Below are 20,026 nucleotides of genomic sequence, written 5' to 3' on the forward strand. Positions count from 1 at the left end.
TTTTTTAATTTTGAAAGATTTTGTGCAATCTTTGATTCATTCATTAATCTATTTTATGAAGTTACTATCTTTATGAATTTCATGAAATTTATAATTGTTTCTTTTCATGGTTTCTGTGCAAGTGAGATCTATTTGTGTGTGGCACCTTTTTCTCTGTTATTTACATTCCTCAGTCTTCCATACATGACTTACGTCTTGCTCCACTCATTTGCCATGAGGTCTTCAAGATGCTCTTCTTTCCTTGAGCCTTGGGTGGAAGTTTCTTGCCATCATTTAATCTTGTCTTTACTCTATCATCTTTACCATTCCTTGACCCATGTACATTTATTTCATAATTTCCTCTTCTCACTTTTTCTGCCTCCTTTGACCATACTCTCCTTCCAGGGGGTTATCCTTTGTCTATTCTACTGGAAGCTACCTATAACTTTTGAACCTAGTTGTCTTGGTTCCCGCTGAATTGCTTTTCTTATCTTTTCTACTCACTTCATAACCGATTTTTTCATCACTTTGCTTTCAACCCTTTGTCTATTGTCTCTTCCTCCTATTCCTCTCTCCCTATTGTTTTTCTTCTGTTTTCTGATCCTTAGCACCATTGTCTCAATGACACAGTGTTAGAGCTTTTGGCTTTAAATGCCTTATAGAATGTTATTTTTCCCTTTATGGGTTACTGTTCCCACCTCTTTGTTGAACCCTGAATCCTGGAGACTGATATCTTCTCTTTGTACTTCTCTAAACCACTTCTGATGATTCCCTTGTTCTAAATAAAGGAGTTTCACTGTCTTAATAGGTTGTTTTCCCTCAACCTTTAAATTAAGGTGGTCCATGTCTTGGATGTCTTTCATCACTTTCCAGTAATCCCATCATCACAATACACACTGTTTTGAGGTTCTACTTTTTGGCATGACTCTTGCTCCTTATGTCTCTAGCCATGTTATGAGGGCTTTAACTTGCTACATTCACAGTCTTGGCCTTTGTTTTTTTTCTATTCTGCACACATGACTGCATTTTGCTTCTATCTTTTTCTACAGATACATTCATTGTTAATTAAGAAACAATTTCTCTGAAAAGGCATGTCTTAATTTTTGGGTTGTTTCTGACCCTTGTATTTGTTCCTTTTCTCTCCACTCCTAATTTGGGCTCATCCATTTTCATTTGTTTGCAAATTATGGAATATCTGGTAACCTGAGCTCTTTTGATCCAATGGTCACATAACAAACGGTCTGGCTGTATACACCATCTTGCTTGTTTTATTCATTTCTGTATGTGTTTCCTGCCATCTCCCCCCCCCTCTCTCTCCCAGTGTCTTGTTGAAGTTCCGTAACACCCCTTATCAAGTTCTGTTGATAGCACATTATTGACCAGATCTTTCTTGGTTTCCTCCTTTTCAAACTTTCTTTATTACTCTTTCATCTGGGAATGTTGTCCTTTATTGTTCACATGTGGGATTGTCCATTTTTTTTCTCAATGGGCACTTTCTCATGTTGTATTGCCCTTCTTTCATACTGCTTGATTCATCCTTTCACTCTAGGATCCCAAACACAGTTGGTAATGGTCTGTCCAGATGATGAACTCCTTCCTGTACAGGTCATTCTGGAACTTTTTAATGGCAAGTATGATGGCCAGACACACTCATTCAGTAACAGAGTAGTTCTCACTACTTAACAGCTTTTTACTGGTATATATTACTGGAAATGGTCCATCTCTATATTATTGTAAGAGCTCTTTCCCAATTTCAATGACTGAAGCATCAGCCTAAACAGTCAATGGTTTGTTGAAGTCTGGAATGCAACCAGGTGTCGTCATTTCTACTTTACTTTGTTCGATAAGCCTTTCTTGGTCAGGTTAGTCAATGGTGCACTAATTTCAATATAGTTTGGGATGAATTTCCTGTAATATCAAATTAAATCCAGAAAGGATCTGACTTGTTGCTTTTCAGTCAGCGCTAGTATATCTTGTATTTGGAATACCTTCTTTTTCCATGGCTGTCTTTCAGTCCCAGCACATAATATTCGGTGTAGCACTTGGATGGTCTGATGGTGAGACCTGCTGCTCTCACATGTTGTAACAGCTTTCTGCATTTCTTCATATAGTCTTCCCATTTCACAGTGTGTGTCAGGATGGCATCTGCAGAGTGCTTAATATTGGTGGTGTTTCACAGCATCATCCTTATCATACAGTTGAATGTTTCTGCAGAGTTGACTTGGCACCTGCTGAAATTGGTAACATCCATCTAGTATTAAAAATGCTGTCTTCTCTGTAAATCTTGTCTTCATTAGGATTTGGCAATAACCTTTACTGAGGTTGATCTTTGAAGAGAACCTGACCTTATAATTTGTAGGTTGTCCATATTTCAGAGTTGAACTTCATCACAAGATTCAGCTTTTGGAAATTTATTTAGAAACAGTTAACCTATCTCTAATTTTTGTGATTAAAACTGGTAAATGGTAGGCTAAATTTGAAGGCTTAACAATTCCAGCTTCCAACATTGCCTCACCTTCCTGCTTTGTAAGGTACAGTGGAGCGCCATTAAGCTGCAGACCAGTAAACCGCGAAATCGCTTAAGCTGCTGTAGCAAGTCTTGTCCCAAAATTCTTGATGTATTAAATCTACTACCTGGCTTTTTAAAGTTTCTCACACCCACCTTGTCGCTGACACTGACATGACAAATATGAGCGAGGATTATCGTGGCCCACTGCTAATTTAAGAAAGTGCAAAAACGTGGCTTACGAATTTAATCCTGGCTTTATAACTTCAAGGGGATATTTAAAAAGGATTTGCTTTAATTTGGGAAATAAATAAAATATATTACAGTAGAAATCGACCGTTAATCTACCTTATCCTCTCTCTATGCCAGCTTTATGGAGGCTGCCATTGTTACCGAATCACACCTCTCCATACATTAAAGTTAATCCACGGTAAATCCGTGAAAAAAGTGATCAATAATTAAAGTATTATTTTTAATTCGATAATCTGATATTTTTATGGAATTGTATAAATATTAGCCACAAACCCAATAGACATCACTTCAGTTTCTGAGCTGTTAGCGACTTCGGCTTTTCAGTCACAAAAGTTTTAGCCGCAGACCACTTAAGCCGTGGTTAAGCAGGTTGACCCCCCAAATACTGCAGCTTAACGGCACTCCACTGTATTTCATTGCATAAGGTATCTGAAAGGGCTTCACTTTAGCTGGATACAATGTTGTTGTGTTGCACAAGGCCTATCTTTCCTGGTCTATCCATGAAGATATCTCTCCTCTTTCCATTCTTTTATCAAAATTTGACATGGTTATATATCATGTAATCTCCATGCTATTTGCACTTTTACTATAGTTGTGGACATATTTGTCTGTCTATTTCCACTGTCCTTCTCATTTTCTTCTACCACAACTTACCACTGTCTAATCATGGCTGTGGCTTACCAAATGTTGTAAATGTACTTAATAGTGATGCAAAATTTATAAGTGTGTTGGACCACGAAATTTTCTACAGTAGGTATCTCTGACTTGCTGGCAGTGAAATTGACAAAAAATGAACACATGCACTCCACTTATTTTTTAAAATAATATATGTTTGAAACAAGTTAAATGTATGTACAAAATTATTTACACTATGGAGATAATATTTGTATTTTAGACACTATACAGTTTTCTTTTTATTGTCCAAAGTCCACTTAAGCCAATTCAACTGTTTTAGAATTCAGTTGACAGGCTTAACTTTTATTTCTTTTAATCACAGTAGTATCATGATATCACGAGCTACTACGGTTGTATCCTTAACTTTCAGTATTATTCTGTTTTTTGTACTTTCAATTATCATCTTTCTTTTGTTGAAGTCCACATATGTGGGTTAAATTGGTTTAGAACACCCTTTTATGAGACATATTATTCTCCTTATCTCTTTTAAACTTTAAATGTCATCCTAACTTACCAACCATTCACTTCCACAACAGTTAACTTTACAAAGTCTAACTTTTCTGTGACAGAAGTTCTCTCTCATGTGACTTTTACTCTTTTTTCATTCATCTAGTTGTAGTTATTTATACATGTATCACAGTCTTGACATCACTGGATTGTAAACACAGTGTTCAATAGACTCAACATCAGTGAGTTACAAAATAAATTAATTAGTAACACTACCTGCACTAAACAGTCTTATATTCAAGTTGGTATAATGTTTAGACATAAGTTTTCTCTGAATACTTTGTTATTACATTATTATTGAATAATATCATAATTTTATAAAGTTATATTTCCTGTACATAAATCGTTTTTTGTATGCATTCATAAAATTACATCTTGCTTTATGTAATTTATAAAATTGTGTTCTGTGTATGCTTTATAATATATTATTGTATTATATCTAATTTTTACAATTGTGTCATTACATTGTGTACTTCAAGAGAGCAGCTCTTAGGTCTAACTTGACAAAAATTTCATTTTAAACATTTTTGGCTGGGAAAAAGTATTTTATTCTCTGTCTATCCACACTTCAATACAAGTTTACTTATTGAATTTCATATTTTGTATTCTTGTCTTCCTCTTTATGTTTATAAAGGATAGTATACTTTTAATATATTTTCATAAAACTGTACATAAGTTGTTATTGTTTTAAGTTGTTTAGATTTTTTATACACAAGACGTTATTGACTTATAACAATTTAGATCTTTATTACATTCTTTTAATGAAAACGTGTGTAAAGTGTAACAGTTAATATATAAATTTGGGAAATAAGTACATACACACACATATATAAGTATAAAAGACATTGTGTACAAAATTTTAATTTTTGTCTGATTGCATGTTTGTTCAATATTTAATTGAAATATATTTTGTAAGCATAGTATCAACAACAACATTGTTTTGATTTGTAGATAGCAGAGAAGAAGGAAAAAGTTGAAGTGGAACAGGACAGGAAAAAGTAGAGTTTAAAGCTGGTCATCACATTGGTGTAAGTGATATTGTAAAACTGTACGACTGTCATCATATGATGAGTATTATTAGTAAGTTAAAGTTTGTTGACCATCATCATGGTGTAATTATAATAGATGAACTCCACTGGTCACCCTTTAATTTAATGAAATATAACTACTTGTTATCATCTATTGTAAATATTGATATTGTTTGATTCACATAAGAAGTGATCAACAGTTTGTAAAATCATTCTTGAAATTACTGATCATTGCTGTTATATAAATAATAATATATTTATTTTAAACATAGCTTGTACTTTGCTTAAGAAGAGGTAAGCTAACCTTACAAATAGCAAGATAACTTGATGTAGAATTTTAACATTATATAGTACAAAATGTATTATTAATGAGTGTAGTCATAGAGCATATTTAAACTTGTCAAGTTTGTTCTTTTCATTGTTAAGTATGGTTATCTGAAGAGTAAACTAGAATCTTCATAGTTATGAGTCTTCAAACAGCTCAGTGGACGAGAGGTGTTTACATTCAACTCAGATTTGGCTGTAGAAGGCCAGATGGGTAAAGATGAGGCAGCATATGATCTATTTCCTCAAGAAGATAGCGAGGTATTGATATTTCATCTATTATCAAAGCATGAGGTCTTGTTTGTATGCTATTTTATCTCTTAAGGATTTTTTTGGAAATGTTATTAAGGAATGTTGCTTAATTAAGTGCCCTCCGCCAGTACAGTGGAATGTCTCCGGATTTACAACACATAAATCAGGGGTTCGACTCCCCTTGGTGGGCTGGGCAGCTAGCCCTTTGTGGATTTGCTATAAGAAAAACACACAGCTTAATTAAACAGTGTGTGTTTTATCCAGTTCATCACTATTATTTGATATCATAGTTTGTTTCTTCAAAGAGAAAAAAAAGGTGTACAGTCTAACATTTATATATTTTTATTACTGTCTCCACGTTACAGGCTGTGGCATCACAAGGATATCGGAATAATTCTCTTTATACAAAAAAAGACATAATTATAATCTCTCTCTTTTTTGATTAATACCAGCAAACTTGGTTGTTAGTGTTGACACATCAGTGAACAGTTTTGTGTCTTTTTGTAGCTGGGAAATTGAAAATTGATTTTAAAAGGCTTTTATAGTTTTGGAGGAAATTAAAATACACATTTAAACTCAAACCAAAAGTTTAAAAAATACATATATTAATTTGCTTTCATGGTTAAAAACATGAAATAAATAACTCATTTAAAATATTTTATGAAAAGTGAATGAAATAATGAACAAAACTTCCTATGGATATTGTATTAAAGAAAGGACATTAGGTGTTTAATGACTCAGTTTACAAGCATTGTAAATGGTGAACTTTCTTCATCGAATGTGAAGTTTTAAGCCAAGTTCTAGAAAAGTTAATTACTTATGAAGAATCAGTTCCAGATTTTTCTTAACTGTAAAGGGGCAAGTGAGACATCTGCTAGGATTAAATCTAAAATTATGGTAAAACTAAATTTGTGGGCAATACTAGCTTTGGGGTTGGAGAACTATTTTAGCCCCCTCCCACTAGTGCAGCTCTGTTAAGAAATATAATTATAGACTTAATATATAAATATTACTTTTAAATTTTGTCAATGCTAACATGTATGAGATATATTTATCATAAAACTTGAGGGCATTGGAACATATAAAAATTTAATTTTTGTAAACTTTCTTTGCAGTTGCAGAACTGTGATTCATATCTGGAACTAACAGCTGAGACCCTTATCCTGCAAGCAAATGTAGGATTAACATTGTTACCTAATCTTCATGAAGTGAACAGAAGAAAAGCAAACCTATATGGTAAGGAGATGTACTGAGTATGTATTACATTAAGAAAGTAACTGTTATAGTTGTGCCTTAAATTTAATTCAAGTGTCTGTTGAAGTAGGAAAGTTATAGTTAAGGTTTAATATGAAGTATCTATTTTAATAAGAATTGTTGAAAAAATTTTAAAAAGTATGTTATAATAATATGAAGTTAGAACATAATATAAATTAGCTGTTAAAATAAGATTTTGTTAAAAACCATTATTATCAGCTGTAATAATAATTAATTTGTATTTAATGCTTATTAATTTAAAAAAAGATGTTTAGACTTATTTAATGAAACCACAAATATTTCATTTTTAGAAAAAATCATGGCATTTAAAATGTTAAAAGAAAGGTCTGTCTGTGAAAGGTAGTTTTTTTACAGATATTAAAAAGCCTTAATGAAGCTTATAACTAATAAGAATGATAAATGTATTGATATATGTAACAATTATATATTTGCTTTGTTAGTTATTGTCAATATTTCAAAATGTATTGAGAAAAATCAGGACAACAGATTGTGTTGATTAAATATCATATAGATAATTATAGCAGTAATTGTTGGTATCATTGTTAGTGGTATTTTGTACAAACATGGTGTTCATTATGATTATTTTATTAAATAAATTTGTAGGAGAGGAGAGGAAGCTCCCTGAAGCAGCTGATTGAGAAGATCATCTTGCTGCTACAGTAGATGGAGAAGCTGTTCCAATCAATAAAAACCTATTTGATGAAGAATTGGATGTGGAATAACCAATGCATAATAAGTAGAAATCCTATAAAGTTACAATGTCTGAAACTTAATTGTAGTTTGTGTTACTGAACATTGGCAGTGACTTGTGTCTCCCAGATTCTTCTTAAAGATAATTTCAAGATTGTTTCACAAAGTGCCCTACCACAGATATGATCTGTACCACTAGTAGATGTCTGCTCTACATTTATTTATTACTTACCTACCTACAGCTGAACATTTTTTGTTAATAGTTAAAAAAACAACACATTCTATTGAACCTGATGTTTTACCTTTCTCATTTTGTTCAAAGCAAGTTATTAAGTTTGGTTTAAGCAATTTATTGCTCAATGCTGTTTGTTGTTTGTTTGTTTTTTGGAATTTCGCACAAAGCAACTCGAGGGCTATCTGTGCTAGCCGTCCCTAATTTAGCAGTGTAAGACTAGAGGGAAGGCAGCTGGTCATCATCACCCACCGCCAACTCTTGGGCTACTCTTTTACCAACGAATAGTGAGATTGACCGTCACATTATAATGCCCCCATGGCTGGGAGGGCGAGCATGTTTTGGTGTGACTCGGGCGCAAACCCGCGACCCTCAGATTACGAAGCTCACGCTTTAACGCGCTAGGCCATGCCAGGCCTTGCTCAATGCAGTGATTAATATAGTGTTTCTGGAATTGTAATGCTAAAGTTACCTTAAAACCAAAAATTGTATAAGATTGATAAAATGTATTAAGTAAAACAAGATATAACAGAAGTAAATGTGATTTTTAAAGAGCAATAATATTTCTATCTTTAGGAATTTGGTTGTGAAATGTATATTTTTCATTGAATATTTTGTTATAAATATTCATTATTGTAAAATAAATGGTGAAAAAAATGAAGCAGTGTGAGTTTAATTCATTGATTGGCACACATCAAACAGTGTTTTTAATTTTTGTAAATGCATAGTTGTATTTATTGAATACAAAACAATATTTAATCAACTTTCTACAAAATTCACAGAAGGATATAAACAAAAGCAAACATTATGTATTTCTGACAGTTAAATAGAAATAACAAAAGTAAAACAGATGTATTGATATTTAACCCACACAGTGTGTCTGCACTGAATTATTAAGCTCAGATTTAGACCTTGAACATGGACCACAAAACAGTGAGAGAGTTTGCAACTGATGAAACTGCATTTTAATCATAAAAGTAATGCAGTCTGAACACTATATTTAGTTACCTATGCTCATAACTAGGTATGTTTTTATTTCTGATCTATGTAAAAGACTTGCTTTGATCAAAAGTTAATATTAATTCTATACCAATTTCTTGTGATATCCTGATCAGTTTTTAATTTAATTATATTTACGATACCATCAAGTTAATGCATACATATTTTACAGATTATTGAATGTTACTAAAAGTTATTTCTAGTCCATGTTCAAGGTTTGAAACTGTGCCTAATCCCCAAACTTAGTAATTCAGTTTTTAAATGTACAAATAGTTTTTCTGTATATTTTTATTTAAATTATGGAATTTTAAGCACAATTCTAACATAGTAAACTGTGAAACCTGAATACATTTATTTAATGGTTTGTCTTATTTTATTGCAAACAAACAACTACTAGATGAAATAGTTTCAAACTTCAGAATTATTTTTATGAATTGTATAACTTGCACAAATAAAAGTTAACATTTTTATACTGAAACCATATTTCAGACAGGTATTTACCTCTTCTCACCTCAAAGCTGTTTCAATCTTGATTTGCTCTCTAAACATTGCAAAAAATAACTTTTCACCTAACTCATCAGTCTTTTAAAACATGTACTGATCATGCAACAACCTTCCAACAATCCTTCTGTACCAGCACAGCTAATGCAGTCTATTATTCTAGCATAATCCTCACTTTCAAGAACTGTCATATTCAAACTAGAAACACTGGCACATCAGTGGGGAAGGAAGTGGTTGAAGTGAGGCAAGTATGTATCAAAATACATTGTCAGGATTAGAAAATGTTAACTTCTGAAATGGTCTTCTTCTCACCCCACTTTGAAAAACTAGAGGGACAGATGAACATGCAAAAAAACAAAATCAAGCAGAAAGTAACCACCCTGAAAGAACTGGTGTGCAAGATTAAAAACAGAAGTCACATCCGTGTGGTATAGAACTATTTCTCAAATGGGTATGTTCTTTACCCAGTAAAGAACACAGTACCACAAAGAGGGAAGAACAGAATGGGCTAGCACCTACTTGCATCGGGGAAAGACATACGATACCGAATCAGTATAAGTGTTGGAAAACAAGATTTGAATACCATGACAAAGTTGGAAAATCTAGTGTGGAAGTGATAGCAACTCATATAAGTGCCAATTGTACATCTTCAGGTTACACTGCATTATGACAAGTGCAATCTATCCAGTTGAAACACCTCATATGAGATACTGTAAGCAACAAGTGCAGCTTATCTAGTCAAAATGCTTTGTATCAGATATTGTGAGCAATAATTGCAGTCCATCCAGGCTAAACAGCCAGAGAAAATACCTTTGATATGCAGCTGTGTTATGAGGATACATATAAATATAAATACATATTTTTACGAGTGTGAACAAGAGAACTGTCATAACTGGCTCATTGTCAGCATACATATCCCACTTATGTACCAAAGTACCAAACATGACAGTGAAACATATAAAGGTATAAGAGAGGCTGGGACTAAAGGACCATGAAGGGTACATGAACAGACCAAGTACAATCTGCTTAGGCAGAAAATGTCCAGAGGAAGTGTCTTGGAATACAACAAATAATGCCAAGTGAAGTACATCTGGGTAAAAACATCCAGTGGAAGAACTTTACATGAGTTTGCAAGATCGACAAGTGCAGTATGCTCAGACAGAAAACACCCAGAGGAATTGTCTTCGAGATAAAATATTATGGTCAAGAGTAATCCACCAGGAAAAATATCTAGAGAAAGCATTTTAGGATATGCTAGACAATGCCAAGTGCAGTCCATCCAGGCAAAAAACATCCAGTGGAAGCACCATGCATGAGAACTATTTGATCAACAAGCAGGCATGCCAATGACATTTATGAAAAAAAGAGGAAAAGGAATATAGCCTGGCTCCACAGTGCGGCGCTGCCATGCCTGACTAAGGGTGTCCTGGGGCATGGCCCCCGGGAAATTTTTAAAAAAATGGATGCTATTTGGTGTGATTTGGTGCAATCTGGGACATAATTTCTTTATGTTTTTTGACATTGCAATGTTGGAAAAGTACACAATATATATCATATAAAATAACAAAAGGAAATTAAAAGACTAAATCAAACTAAAAAAACTATAACTTTCATTTACAGTTTTTAGCAGATTGATTTATTCTTTTAATTTGCATTCATTTTTTAGAACATTTATATATAAAATTTTTATATTTTAACAAATAAAATAAAAAGTAAATAAATGAAATTTAAGATTGTTTATTTGCTATTTATTCAGTTTAATTTTTTTCTAAATCAAAATATATTAGTAATATGAGTTAATAAAGCCAAAATAACTCAGTAAATATTTCAAATACAAATCATTTTATTATTATCCTTTTTGTCATCAATAACATCATCATCATCAACTACTGGTATGCTGCCAATTAAATGTTTTACAGTCATTGCCAATAACTACTTCTCTGCTGCATATATTCCATCCAATTTTCAAATCACATAAAATTACTCTTTTGACTAATCATGACTACCTACAGTTCAAATTGTTCATCTATGCAATCTTGTCATTATACTACTGGTACCTTAATGTTGGTGAGTTTTCCATTCTTTCACAAATTGACAATACAAACTAAAACAGCATATGAAGGAAAGCTATGACATTGCTTAAAAATTCAACTACTGATATGGTTCAATATTAAACTACTGATATCAGTGATATGCATCAGAAATTAAATTTTGTACAGTCACTGACATCAACAACTACTGCTCTGCTGCATGTATTCCATTAAAATTTCAAATTACTTAAAATTACTCTACATGACTACCTACAGTAAAACTTGTTCATCCATACAATCTTGTCAGTAAATTACTGGTACCTCAATATCAGTATATTTTTCATTCTTTCACAATACAAACTGAAACAGCAAATCAAGGAAAGCTTTGACATTGCTTCAAAATAAAATTAATGATATGCTTTAAAATAAACCACTGGCACTGTATGCTGCAGATAATAATAAAATGTTTTTCAGTCACTGATATCAACTTCTGCTCTGCTGCATAAATTACAGTCAAATTTCAAATCACTTAATTTCCTTTGGCTACTTTCCTCTTTTTCGAGACAAGGGTTTCCAGTGCTCTCTTCCGAGCTTTTTTTCTCTCCTTCTCTGAATGGGCAGCTCTCTGTGCCTCTGCGGCTTTCTGGACTTTTTCTTTAGCCAAGGTGGCTGGGCCAGATTTCACAGAACCATAGGCCTCAAGCCTTTCTGCCCTTTTCTTCTGATTCTCCCTCAGCTTTGAGGTATACTTTGAAGTTGCTGATCTAATGTCCTTACACATTCTCTTGTCTACAGGATCAAAATGAACATCTTTCCTTTTAAACATTTCAATCGCTGTTGTTTCTTTGGAGCGTGGAGAATATTTTATCGTCTGGTATGCAGACCACGAGACCTGCAATGAGACTGCCTCCAAGATGGCGGTCAGATTTTTTTTTTTCTGCAATAAACATTGAAAAAATATGATTTCTCCTCAAAAACCACCTACCCGGCCCCCAAATCGCTCATATTTTCTCCTCGAATTTACACGAATCTCGTTGGTGATCGTTGGCCGTTTAAAAACCGCGGAAATCCGCATTTCAGCGGAAAAATGGCACGCATGAACAAGTGTAGTATGCCCAGAGAACCACCTTAGATATACAATGCTGTGGCCAAATGAGGTCTACAGGGAAAGACATCCATGGAAAGCACCTTAAGATATGTTGGATTATGCCAAGTGCAGTCCATCCGGGCAAAAATCTTTCAGTGGAAGTGCTTTGCATGAGAACTATTTGATGAACAAGAGTGGTCTCCCCTGGTAACACCTAGGAGGTAGCACCTTTGGTATAAATATGATCTGGTCAAGTACTGGTATAAAAACATGCAGAGGAAGTGTCTTGGGTTAAGACAGATTATGTCAAGTGTAGTTCATCTGGGCAGAAAATATCCTGTGGAAACACCTTTCATAAGAATTTTGTGAGCAATAAGTGCAGTCAACCTGAGCAAAAATGTTCAGGGGAAAGTGCCTTGGATCCTGATTGTTATATTACAGTGTAATCATTGTTCAGTATCACAGTAAGAATAACAATGCTAGCCCTCTTGTTGTTGAGTGGGTACACATAATCTACAAATTCAATTTTAGTTTATTGTACAAAAACTACTCAGGAGGAATCTTCCTTGGTCCACCACTCCAAGAAGTGGAAAGGACTCCTCTACTTCACTAGAAGAAAAGGGAATGGAATACATGTTGGGGAGTCCAGAGGAATGACACAGCAGATACAGTGCTATGGGTGTCTGCAATTCCCCATATAGAAAGACCCTAATTATAAAAGCCATGAGTCAGTAGGGATAGGCAAAAATCCTTATCTGCTTTACTCCACAGACCACAGTTGTCCAGAAAAATAACAAACCTATAAACTATGAAAATGGACTTAAAACAAAAAAATAATAAGCAACACCTAAAGTACAAAACCACTAAATGAACTTAGAAGGAAAAAGATAAATAAACATCAAAGTTGTTAGTCCACTCAAAAAACACAAAGAACACAAAAGTAAAACCTATCCTGAAGAACATTAGAAGAAACAGGCAACCAGTTAATAATAACAATTATTTTTAAAACTCAAATCCAATCACAAATTAGACACAACTGGTAGTAAAGAAAAAGCAACTTGCAAACATTAACAGTGAAAGGAAGTACAAATAATGAGCCAACACACCCACAAAAGTGGTCAAAGTTATAATTACCCAAACAGTAATGATCCTGCATAACTTAGACATGTATAGAAAATTAAACAAAAACAATGTAAAAATGAAACAAAACAAATTGAAACTAAAGTATCTGAGATGATAAAAGAAGTATAATAATCTAACTTACCAAATACTGAACGTATAAAACATGAAAGAGCAAACTTTATAGAGTGAGAAAATTAGACCAATCCAAAAGCTAAAATGACTTGATAAATGTGGAAATACCTACTGGGAGAGAGTAAAACTTACCACAGACCTTCTGGGAAGAATAACAACACCTTACCCAGGAGATTACATGAAGGTATAAAAAGTAGGAAAGTGTAACAGAAAGAAATCTCCACAAAGTAGTTAGAACCTTCCTACAAAAATCAAAGCCTGTGTTTCCCCAAGAAAAATCAACCCTGAGAACTGGAGATTGTGTCAAAACCATGACTACTATGGATAGAAATTCATCACCTGCCATAATAAATCTCATATTTATATGAAAAATTAGAATTTGGAAAATGGAATTATTTCTAAAACAAATGAGTAGAAGCAGCAGAAATTAAACACAGGAAGTTAAAACTGATAAAAATTTGTGATTAAGCATAATCCAAATTCTGTAGTCACATGTACAAATTAAAAACACACATCTATACACTACAGGGTGGCCCGTAAGTCCCTACCCATCCATATGTTATCATGTTATATTCAATTACGCATGTATTATAAATTTGTTTCTTTTTTTTTCTCAGAGAAATATGGCCAATGTAAGCCCATTTTCACTTGAAGAGCGTGTTGTGACATGTACGTGAGTGCAGCGAGAATAAGGGACAGCACACAGATACACTGGATGCATAAGATGTATGGATGGGTAGGGACTTACGGGCCAGCCTGGGGAATGCTGATCAAGAAAGTGTAAGTTGTGCTAGAATAATAGAGTGAGCTAGGTGTTCTAGCACAGATGGTGCAGTAGGGTTGGTAAGGGTAGTCACATGACCACCTCATGTTCTGAAGGTGTGAAAAACTGTTGGAGTATAGTAGACTGCCGTGCAAAAAAAAAGTTTTAGCAATGCTTAGAGGGTAAACTAAGATATCGAGAGAGCTTTGCTGGTGAGGAAGTAAGACCATCTAGAATATTTTATTATTTGCACATGTGTGTGTGTGTATATGATATTTGTACAAATTTGTAGCTTTGAAATTTCAAAAAGATTTCATTATAATACATTGTTTTAAAGAAACAATTCATCTCCAATCTTCATCATGAAGGGTAATTACATAACCAAAAGTATATTCTTTATGCTAAATCAGTCTATCGTGTATAAGGTTTCACCCTCAGCATAAGGAGCTCATAATCCTACTTTGGCAATACTGTACATATGGTATTATACAATGGTGGCAGGAATTACATGTAGCTACTTGAAAACAATGGTTAACAAATGAGATTTTAACATAAGCTTTAATTTCTTAATATCAAAATGAAATATTTAAATTAATTGTCAATCTTCACTTTTCTTTATAACACTTTTTTGCTCCAAATTTCACAAATCAGATAATCTTTTTACCCCTATTTCAACTCTTCAGTTTTAATACTTTTAATGCAGATTACAAACGTTTATTATAAATACTGCTAAGCCAATATAATTTTATAGCATGCAATTACCTTCTTTTACTCCGATATAGACAAGTCTAACCTACACACAACGGCCTCTTTTATTTAAAATATACATTCAGGAAAGTACTAAAAACAGTCCTATACAAAATTATGGTCAATTTTTAAAGATACTTCAAGTTTGAGTGCAAAATGTACAAGATCTACAAATTGTAAATTACTTCATTTCTTTTGTATTTTTTACTTGTTGTTATAAGAGTGACTAAAATGTAAAAATTAGAAAACTGTTTGGATACAGGAATATCAATGTAAAAATAAATTTAAAAAATTGATTAATTTATGCAAGAAGAATGCAAGCAAGAAGCTATTCTGCACCATAATTTGAACTATATATATGTATATACCGACTAGGTGATTTTTAGCTTGTTACACAGGTTTATTGGTTACATATAGTTCAAACAGCAGTAAAATAATAAAATGAAAGAAAATGAGATGCAGTGTTACAAGCCTGAGGCTGTTTATGATAACTGTAATTTTATGCATCATTCTAGAAAGAAAAAAAGGATAATTTATATTTATTTTGCATTTTGTGTGGTGATTACTAGGTCAGTTAACTAGATGAGCCCTGTGCAGTGTTAGGGTAAATAAAATAACAAAAATATAACGTTCTATGCAAAAGAAAACTTCTGATATTCATGTAAGAACTTCTAGGAGTTATGCAAATGAAATTTGAAAATTGGTAAGACGAAAACCAATTTTAATCCTGACATAAAATTACTTTTACTCAGACTAGTCTAAGTCATATTCTGACTCTATAAGTTCACACACAAATTCCAGTAAAATTTTTCTGTATAGTTTTTTTCTTACAGAGGTAACGTTTTTTGTCGGATGTGTATTGCCAAAGTATCATCAGTTCTCTAAGTTTGTAGAAAATTCTCGACACTAAGAATCAACTAAGTGAGTGTTGCTAAAGATGTGGAGTGTTGTTTAATCGGGTGCTTAAAGTGCATGTTGCAAAAAATTGTTTCATTTACATTTGATTTTAAAGTACCTTCTATCATGATGAGATGTGATATTTCTATGATAAAGTAAACGATTATGCCTCTGCTGTTTTCAGAGTGAGGTATACTGTATGTGATGAATCTGGGATTGTAGTATTTTGTTTTTCTGTGCAATGTGTTTCAGACATTATGATGATGTTAGTGTTTACATGTTTGTTTATGTTGTAAATTTCTATTATTTTATCTTTGACGTTTCCTTGACAGTTGATGTGTAGAATTTTAATGTATTTGATCATTTTGTTGTGCTACTTCCCTTGCATAATTATAAGTGATAAGTGATGTGGTTTGAGGTTGGGAAGGTGGATGTAGTTTTTGGCCAGACTACAGAGAGCCTTAAGGGACTCGTGTCTTGGTTTGAAAGTGGGGAATTCACTCAGTTCAATTAACATGGCTAGTAAGTTTGTAGTGAATTCGGTGGGGTTGAAGGTGTGAGTAGTCTTTGTGCGTGTAGCTTCGACATATGTGCGCATTGTTTGAGGTTGGGTGGCTGTGTTTGTGGTCTGTAAGAATGTTGGAGTTTCTAGTAGTGGTTGTTTTGTGGTATGAGTTGTTGAGTGAGTGTTGAGGGGCTGTGTGTTGGTGTTCATATTTTTAAATAGAATTCTGTTTCTGATCTGTGTGTATTTGGGACAGCCTTTGTAACTGGCTGCATGAGAGCCCTGACAGTTTGCACATGTGATTTGGTTGCGCTCTTTGAAGCACTGAGCGACCTCGTGCGGTCCTTTACATCTCATACATCTGTCTTTGGTCATACAATTAACATTAGTGTGTCCGAACTTTTGGCATTTATAACATTATGGGATTGGTTTTTGATGTGGTTTCTCTGGTTCGATCGTGTGTTTTTTAAAGAATGGGAAGCAACTGTCTTTTAGTAATTTGTTTTGTTCACCTTTAGTATTTACGATTATTTTGACAAGTGGAGTTTTTTTTGTTTCGTTTTAAATGAGATTATTCGTTCGGTTTTTGTTATGTCGTAGCTTTGCATTTTAAGTTCTTCCATGATTTCGTTATCTTTGATGTCAAAATCGACACCTCTGATAACTACAGTTGGTTGTGTAGTGTTGTTTTTAGGTGTCTGGATCGTGGCTCTGACCCCGAAGGCATCCTTGGGCCAATGAGCCAAAATGTGGGTGAAATCGTCTGATTATGTACATTTTATCACACGACTTCCCAACGGAAGAGCTTTAGTCGGCTGGCTGGTTTGTTGGTCTGGTGCCGAGTCCGAGTTTTCACTGTTTGAGGCTTTATCTTCAACTGCCTTGTTCAGGATTTCTGTCATCTCTTCATTTGACATGGCTTCTCCTGTTGACCTCGTAACTATCTTGTTATTTTTTCTCATAGTTTTACTAGTCCTTATAAGGACTGAGAGGTTGCCTTTTCAGAAAAACTAAAAAAACACAAATTCAAATAATTGCTTGTCCTCTACACTATCCTTTCTAGTGCACACGTCCCTTTCCCTTCCTGACCGACCTACTCGCCGCCGACCGAAAGCACCTCCTAGCGGAAGCTTCGCCAGACCAACGCTGCCTACCCTACACAAACCATGCCCTTTGCACAGGAAACCGCCGAAGACTGAATGTTTCTAAATTGATCGGTCCATATTAATTTTCTGTTGAATGTGATGCCTGGAAATTTAATGGTTGAGGAGAATGTGTCCAGCATTTTAAGTTTGATTTTTGGAACGGATTTATTTTTCCGGGTGATTTTCCACTTGAAGATTATAGCTTGAGCTTTGGTTGTGTTCAGTGCTACTCGCCAAATACTAGGCAGTTACTCTGCTAAGGGTGGTTTGGACTTTCGAGGGAGCCAGCAGGGCTTCATGTAACTTGCTTCATACTGTTAAATCGTCAGCGTATTGAGAGGCGTTGATATACGTTAGCTTCGGGAAGGAAATTTTATTAACATACATGATATATTCTACATATCTGAGTACAGAACCTTGCGGAGAGGTACACGGTGTGAGATGTTGCAATATTGATTTTGACTTTGGTTGTTCTGTTGTCCAAGAAGCTTGAGATCTATCTAGTTAAGGTTGGCGGGAGATTGAATAGAGACAGTTTCTATTTGAGACCATGATGCTCGACTGAATCGAAAGCTTGTTTCACGTCAAGAAATAATCCAACTGTGGTGTGATTTTTATTTGTATGACTGAGTTTGTTCACCTTACTAAGCGGTCTGTCTGTTTCTTCAAGAGGCGTTTTATATTTTAGATAGTAGCGTATTTTTCCCGAAGTTTATCAACACTGTTAATCAGACTAATGGGAATCTACACCGCGCCCAAATTCGGGTTCCATTTGGGACACCCTAGCGGATTTTTTTCTTTTCGTAAAAGAATCAAATTTCATGTTACCTAAAGATAAGATTATAATTTTGGAGACATACCCTTTTAACACCATTTTCGTTTATTTTCGAGAACAACTAGAACAACAACTCATGTTAGTTTTGTTACAGGAAGTTCAGAAAATATGATTTTATATCATTGTTATGAGATAAAAGCTGTTAAGTGTAGATGTTGTTAATTTATTTTGAGAGTAAATAGCTTATGATTGTTCGTAACATGACATTTACAAGCTATTAATTTAAAGTAAACGTTATAACGAGTTTAATTACGTAACTCGACAACAGTTGCACATTGTGTTTGTAACCCATTGCTGTTGAGATTATCGATTGTCGTGTGAAATTTATTAATGACAAGAATATAGCGAACAGACGATTTGGTAATAAAGATAAATAGTGTGAAATGAGTGGAAAAAGTAAACAGACCGACAAAAAACGGTTGCGGGTTCGAATCCCTGTCCCACCAAACATGCACGCCCTCTCAGAAGTGGGAGCGTTATAATGTGACGGTCAAGAGTTGGCGGTGGGCGATGATGAATAGCTGCCTTCCTTCTCGTCTTATATTGCTAAAATTAGGGACGGATAGCGCATATAGCCCTTTAGTAGCTTTGCGCAAAATTCAAAACAACTCAAACCGACGAAAAACAGGCGGAAAGTTATAAAACGGAAAGTTAATGATCTTGGAAGATCTGACGATTAATATAGGCATAACGGTTAATATATTACAGTGAGTGTTGAGAAAAAGTTAAAAAAATCATTTATTTCGTCAAAGGGAGTTTTCAGCATAAATTTATATCTTTGATATTTTAAAAATCAAAGTTTTTAGCTTAATTTCTGCAACACGTATCTTGAAAAAGCCAACTAAGCCTAATGTTACCATTAACCGACTTAGGTCTTACCGAAACAATCTGACTGTTATAGCGAGATAGCAAAGAAAAAAATATTTTATTGCAAAGAAATTGATGAAATTAAAAAAATATGCTGTTAAGTTTAACGTTTCTAAAAAAGTTGCAAATGAGAAAAATTGACACCAACCTTCCTTAAGGTAAAAGTAAACCAAAAAAATAAAATATATCATTGAAAAATCCTAAACAAATCGTTTAAAACAAACTATAAGAGAGAAACACAGAGCTGAAAGTTCTCCACAAAAATGAAGTGAATTTCCGAAGCAAACTTACAAGTTTAACTTCTTCTGACGATTAAACTTTCGTCAATACATAAAACCAATTACTATAAAGGCTTAGCTATCAATTGGAGGCGAGACAGAGAGCTAGAAAATCTGTCCGTCAGTTAAAAAAACAAAAACATCCAGACACTGCAACGAACAATACAGTCCAGTTTATGAACTTTCAACTCAGTGAACCTCACACTACAGCCCTAAATAAATGTGTAAACAACGCAGTAACTCATTTCACCATTCCAGTGTTAAATTTAAAAAATAGCCTTGAAGACTTCTGCAGAAAAGTTATAACAGAATCACATCGTAAATCCAATCGACAACAATTATTCCCAAGTCAAAGACCACGAAAAGAATCTGCGTCTAATTCATCTGTGGACAAAGAA

The 20,026-nt window shown here is 33.9% G+C and overlaps 1 long non-coding RNA gene across 3 annotated transcripts; it reads left to right on the forward strand.

The window, feature by feature from the left end:
* Window positions 1–4,728: 4,728 nt before the first annotated feature.
* LOC143223827 (uncharacterized) lies at window positions 4,729–8,497 on the forward strand. Of its 3 annotated transcripts, none has more exons than XR_013013165.1 (4): window positions 4,729–4,947; window positions 5,428–5,532; window positions 6,639–6,759; window positions 7,402–8,497. It is a non-coding gene; the product is annotated as an uncharacterized LOC143223827 (long non-coding RNA). The 3 variants fall into 3 exon arrangements; XR_013013163.1 differs by having other exon boundaries at window positions 4,730–4,947; window positions 5,374–5,532; XR_013013164.1 differs by lacking the exon at window positions 4,729–4,947 and having other exon boundaries at window positions 4,969–5,532.
* Window positions 8,498–20,026: the final 11,529 nt, after the last annotated feature.

This window comes from Tachypleus tridentatus, chromosome 8 (assembly GCF_004210375.1).
Source record: "Tachypleus tridentatus isolate NWPU-2018 chromosome 8, ASM421037v1, whole genome shotgun sequence".
Classification (NCBI taxonomy): Eukaryota; Metazoa; Arthropoda; class Merostomata; order Xiphosura; family Limulidae; genus Tachypleus; species Tachypleus tridentatus.